The sequence below is a fragment of the Eriocheir sinensis genome, chromosome 64, assembly GCF_024679095.1.
Source record: "Eriocheir sinensis breed Jianghai 21 chromosome 64, ASM2467909v1, whole genome shotgun sequence".
NCBI lineage: Eukaryota > Metazoa > Arthropoda > Malacostraca > Decapoda > Varunidae > Eriocheir > Eriocheir sinensis.
This window is the reverse complement of record NC_066572.1, coordinates 5822729-5828797: the sequence shown is the minus strand read 5'-3', so window position 1 is coordinate 5828797 and position 6069 is coordinate 5822729. Positions and strand designations below refer to the sequence as shown.

The window sequence follows — 6069 nt, the reverse complement described above, 5'->3', positions numbered from 1 at the left end:
CTCGAGGCTGGGCGTTCTGTATCGTCTCCGCCAGTTCTTCTCCCCCCGCGCAGTTGCTATCAATATACAGGGGCCTTGTCCGCCCTCGTATGGAGTATGCATCTCATGTGTGGGGGGGCTCCACTCACACAGCTCTTCTGGACAGAGTGGAGTCTAAGGCTCTTCGTCTCATCAGCTCTCCTCCTCCTACTGATAGTCTTCTACCTCTTAAATTCTGCCGCGATGTTGCCTCTCTTTCTATCTTCTATCGATATTTAGACGCTGACTGCTCTTCTGAACTTGTTAACTGCATGCCTCCCCCCCTCCCGCGGCCCCGCTGCACACGACTTTCTACTCATGCTCATCCCTATACTGTCCAAACCCCTTATGCAAGAGTTAACCAGCACCTTCACTCTTTCATCCCTCACGCTGGTAAACTCTGGAATAATCTTCCTTCCTCTGTATTTCCTCCTGCCTACGACTTGAACTCTTTCAAAAGGAGGGTATCAGGACACCTCTCCTCCCGAAATTGACCTTTCTTTCGGCCACCTCTTTTGATTCTTTTTTGGGAGCAGCGAGTAGCGGGCTTTTTTTATTATTGTTTTCTTTTTTTATACCCTTTAGCTGTCTCCTTTGTTGTAAAAAAAAAAAAAAAAAAAAAAGAGGAGGAGAGCGCCCGACGCCTACATGCATATCCATGATGTCGCTCTGATTCGTCATCATTAGGTCACCTGCAGGTGTTGCACCTCAGCAATACTGTTGCCGTTACGGGGCATAATTACGCCGAGGTAACGGTGAGTGGCCACCCAGTCTAGGTCTTAACTCTGTAGTTTGAGTTTGTCCAAGGGAATGTGATGTGTCTTCCCCATAGCTTTTGCTTTTGACTGCGAGATCGTGAAGCCGATGTTCTACATTTTGATGCAAGGAGATCAAGGATTTCCTGCATGCTGACGGTGGGAGTCCCTTCCAGTGGTTTGGTAGAAGATGTCTGTATATCCAAAGTGTTATATTCCAGCTGGGCATTCCCGGGCGGAGTGGAAAAATTTGGGCGGCAGTGAATGGGTACCAGGTATTAATCGGGGACTGTGTCCCGTCTCCTAGGATCTGTTCCCTTCTCCTATAATTCCTTCCCCTTCTGTCCGTCTCCAGCATATGACCTCAGATGTTCCGCCAACTAAACGAAACCTTCCAACTTTCTCCAGCTGGGGAGGGAAGTGTCGCCAGAGCGTTCACAAGATCATTGGAGTGGCTGTGCCGTGTCAAAAACCTTCTTTTTTGTCGATGAAGGCCGCTGTTCTCGCCTGCGTGTAGGCTACATGACTAGCCAGGCAGTTCGCAGTGCTTCTGTGCTTGACGAAGCCATTCACCCCAGGGTAAAGTTTCCTTATTGTGTACAGAAGCAGATGAAGGGGAACGCGTAGAAGCGTTTTGCAGAAGACAAAAGTGAGGCTCGTGGGCCTGAATTTGTCAGGCTCGTGCGGCTTCGGGATGGGGCTAAGGCCCCTTCCTCCTTTAAAACGCAAGCTTTCTCTTAGCTTAATACCCACCACTGACGGCAGGCTTCCTCGATGCGGATTCATCGAGGAGCTCTCCCGCACGGTCGGGCCCCCCAGCTTAACCGGACCGTGATATTCGCTAAGGTACAAATGCAACATTTCAGTGGCCGTTTGGTGTCGTTTTGTTAGATGGAAAGACAATCTAGTACGTATATGCGTGTGATCTAGACATCTACGTAAATCTTCGTTAAACAGTGCCAAACTCAGTTTCGCTAACCATCAACTTTGCATAACCTTCCAAACATCCCTCTTCTGTTCCTCAATAAAACACAGCTGTCACCGTCCTTCACATTGAACATTTTCTGTTGAAATTTCAAAATGAAGTTTCATAACGCGCTTTATACAAAATTATCGTCATAAAGGTTACACGTAATGCAATGTCACCAATATTTCTGCTCAGTTTACAAACCTTTGGCAGAAAGGGCGCGCCATTCTACAATCGCTTCCGGCAGCTGACCGACCGCCTGGGACCTGGGCTGCAGAAGCACTGGATGCAGCACGTGGTGGAGGGCTACAGCAGACGGAAAAGAGCAACAACGAACTTCACCTACGACAGTTCTAGAGAGTACTCCAAGGTTAGAGTTGGGGCTCGAAACCGCTGTGTTCAGGGAGGCACACAGATCTTACACATGGTCATGAGAAGGCACAGTCGTGGACATAACTAATGGCACAGTTTTCAAAACAGTTCAGTCAGCTGGCGAGAACTGGTAATTGATACACACACACACACACACACACACACACACACACACACACACACACACACACACACACACACACACACAAATTTAGAGTTGGGAATCGGTGATCTTTACTGTAGGTGTAAGTGCATTGATTATAATCATAAATTATAATCACATAAATGTCTGACTCTCCTCCGTCGCCTACAGGACAGCTCGGTGCGGGTGGTGCTGGGACTCTCACACTTGGATGCCGCCTTCTATCTGTTATTCCTTGGCAATGCATTGGCTTTGTTTACCTTCCTCGTGGAGATCATCACCGCATGTTGACAAATCATACATCACTGTATCTATTGTTCAAGGGGGCAGGATGGCTTAGCAGTCAGTGCAAAAGACTGATGTGGTGATTCCATAGTCCCGAGTTGAAGTCCTGCCGCTACCAGCTGATATTCTCAATTCTCGCCAAGAGGCTGAAGATCGCCCACAGGCTGTCTAGGTGTTCATCAATCATCCCGACCTTCAGATCGGCGACAGCTGTCAGGGAAAGCACTGGGGAGCAGCATGTGCCAAGCAGGGATATATTATTGGGTCACCATTAATTAAAACAAATCTGCCTGTGACACTGGTAGTTTGCCTGGCCTCCGGTGCCCAGCAGGAAAGATAACTGATGTTTTGTTATTGCACGAAAATGAAAGAAAATAAATTGTTTCACTCTGTTCCATACATTTCTTTGTTTCTCTCCTTTTGAGGTCACCGGCCTGTTACTAGAGCTCTCTTGTAGCCTCCTCACATCAGCCTCCTTACACAACAGCTTGTACTTTTTTATTACAATATAGGAGACAAGACAAAACCAACAGAATATTATTAAGAAATGGCTGCAACATGCTGCCTCACTTCAAAAGTTAAAAGGAATATACTAGAAGAATTCGAGCAAAGATTTGTTCAAATGATGAGAAAATTTGCTTCACAGAAAGTCGTGTCAATCTCCGTGAGTATCTTTCAGAAACTATCCCAGCCTTGGCCACGGAAGAGTCTCCTGAGTCCCGCTTTAGTATTCTTTAACAGTTTGCTCTTTGTGGATAGAAAAGATAGTGTTGGTATGTATAATTTGTTGTAACTTAATGCTTTTCTAGAGAAGTTCCTAGAGTATCCCATATTCTTTGACATATGCGAGAAAGAAGAGTCCAAATGAGTGTACCTATAGACTGATTCCACCAGTTCTGTGTTAGGCATGTTCCCCAGTGAAGCGCGGAAAGATAGGTATCTAAGTTACTGGTGTTCTGACAACTATTTATCAAAGCGCATCTTATACGCCGCAGAACATGTGACCTCCACGTTTTTATATGCTGGCAGTAACTAGAGGCCCTTTAGAACTAAGGTGGAGAGATGCGACAGCCAGCCATGATGTGAGCCACGGAAACGCCGTTTGCGCCGCCAGACTTCACCAGGCGACAATTTTGTTACCAGACTTTGCCGGACAGGTTAACAATCTACCTCTCCTTTAACTGTTTCGATATGCTGCACATCTTTTTACGTCCACTAACCAATTTGAAAATTTAAAAGGGTGACTCAAAAGGATCTGTACCGCAGAGCAATTATGTCACAAAATGACTTCCGGCAGAACCAGGATCATCTCCCTCCCTCTGTACGATCTCCACCTGTACCCAGAGGTCCAGAGGTCAAACCGGGACTGTGATTCGAGGTACACACGTTGTTATTCTGCTGGTCATGGAGGATTTGGGGACGCTCAAGTCAGGTTCGTCGGCTTCGTCACCCTGGGGAAACATATTTAACATGGCCGCCCCTTTCAAGATTTTTACATAATTTTCCTCTAGTTATCACACATCTACAATCCTTATCTCAAAGCTTGTGTCTTCAGGATCGAAATCTTGAAAAAAACGCTATGTTTTGGCCTATAGCCATTTAATATTTAATTATCCAATCCTTGGAAAGGCGGTGTCTGAGTGGTTAGCTTGCCGGCGCCGCGTCCAGAAGGACGCGGGTTCGAGTCGTGTCCAGCGCCATAGATGGGATTTTTCAGTCACCGCCGAGTGGCCCAAGACTGCCCACATGCCGTCCTGAAGACCACCTAGCAACCCGGACTCTAGATTCTCTCCCTAAAACCCTATTCACACATAGGCGATCTCTGGACGAAAGCGCCGCGATCCTGGTTCGTACTGGTATCGTTGGAAATTGGTGCACTTTGTCCAGTCCCCCTGCGTGGATTATATTTTGGCACGACGCTTGCACGAGTATTACCCGAATGCTGGACGGAAGCTGCACAACAATAACGATGCCTGCCCGACAACTGCCCGGTATCCGAACGATCGACGACAATGAATCTTGAGATTTAATTTTTTTTTTTTTCAGAAAACGATTCCTGCCCAACTTGTGCCTGGCAACAAAACGACAATAAAGAACATATCCTGATTGCAAAACGAATGCTGCTCGATTGCTGGACGAATGAAGAACGACTCCTGACAGGGTATGTGTCGCGCCCTTTCCCTCACTCGCTAATCCTAGAATTGGGTGCGGCCTTGACATGTGTACTGCTGGCCTGAATCCTCCCCCCACACACACACACACACGTTAACACACTCTCTCTCTCTCTCTCTCTCTCTCTCTCTCTCTCTCAAAAAGAGAGAGAGAGATCACAGGTGTCAACTCATCCCACGAGACCATGCCCTGTGAGTCTCGAGCCTCTCCTCCGTGAGCTCATTGTGCTGCTCTACCATGTGTCTGGCTCTCTGTAGCGAAGCTGTCAGGTGATTGGACCATGATGTCAGGTGGTTGTGTAAGTGCAGCACGCTGGGGCGTCAGGTCAGGGTAGCACATAGGGGCGTCAGGTGGGCTGTCAGGAGCATAGGGTGGCAGGAAGGGTGGCAGGGAGAATCAGGGCGTCAAGTAGCGTTGCAGGACTTCGCGGAGAAGCGAGCATGCTGGAGGTTTTCGTGGTGCAAAGTTGCCATACCACTCAATGATATATACACACATATCGGGCAGCACTCGTTTAGCCATCGTCCTGCATTCGATCAGGTGAACGATTCGCCGGGCAGCTATCGTGCACCTGCTGTGCAGCTGTCGGGCAGTTGTTGTAACGGCCAAAATTTTAATTTCGTGCCCGATCACTGCACGAGTGCTGCCCGATCTATCACGAAAGCTGCACCATAACTGGACGATCACTGCGAGTGGTGCACGATGCCTGCAGCACTCCTGCCCGATCTTTGACAAGGTTGCCGGCCACGCCGAGGGCTGCACGAAACATAAGCGCAGCGCCTAAAGTGGCATTAACACATACACGAATTTGAACGCGGTAGCTGCCCGACTGCCATTCCGGCAGCATTCGGGATCATATTCCCAGCATATCTTTTAGCCGTCGTTGGGGAAAAGTTTATGTGAACACTTAACAAATTCCCGCCACCCACTCTCACACCCCTCCACCACATTTACACACTCTCACACCCCTCCACCACATTTACACACTCTCACACCCCTCCACCACATTTACACACTCTCACACCCCTCCACCACATTTACACACTCTCACACCCCTCCACCACATTTACACACTCTCACACCCCTCCACCACATTTACACACTCGAGGTAAGGATTCCAGAAGGGAAGGAGGTTGCCATTATTAGCGGTATACAGACACTTGATACAACTTCGCTCACACCCGGTCTTAACCAACACTTTACATTCCGGTCTTTACAATCACATTATCACTTCAGTGTTCTGTACTGATCGCGACCCAGATATGGTGCGCTGCTTGCAACTGGTACATATATGCGCCAACCCATGCCTGGTACATTGGTGCACCAATACGCAGTAGAGGGAAAAAATATTAGTGGTC

General features: G+C 48.1%; 1 long non-coding RNA gene across 1 annotated transcript; it reads left to right on the top strand.

The window, feature by feature from the left end:
• The first annotated feature begins 2006 nt into the window (after nt 1-2006).
• On the top strand, nt 2007-2931 carry LOC126987343 (uncharacterized). Its single transcript, XR_007740759.1, has 2 exons — nt 2007-2110; nt 2426-2931. It is a non-coding gene; the product is annotated as an uncharacterized LOC126987343 (long non-coding RNA).
• The last annotated feature ends 3138 nt before the right edge of the window (nt 2932-6069 follow it).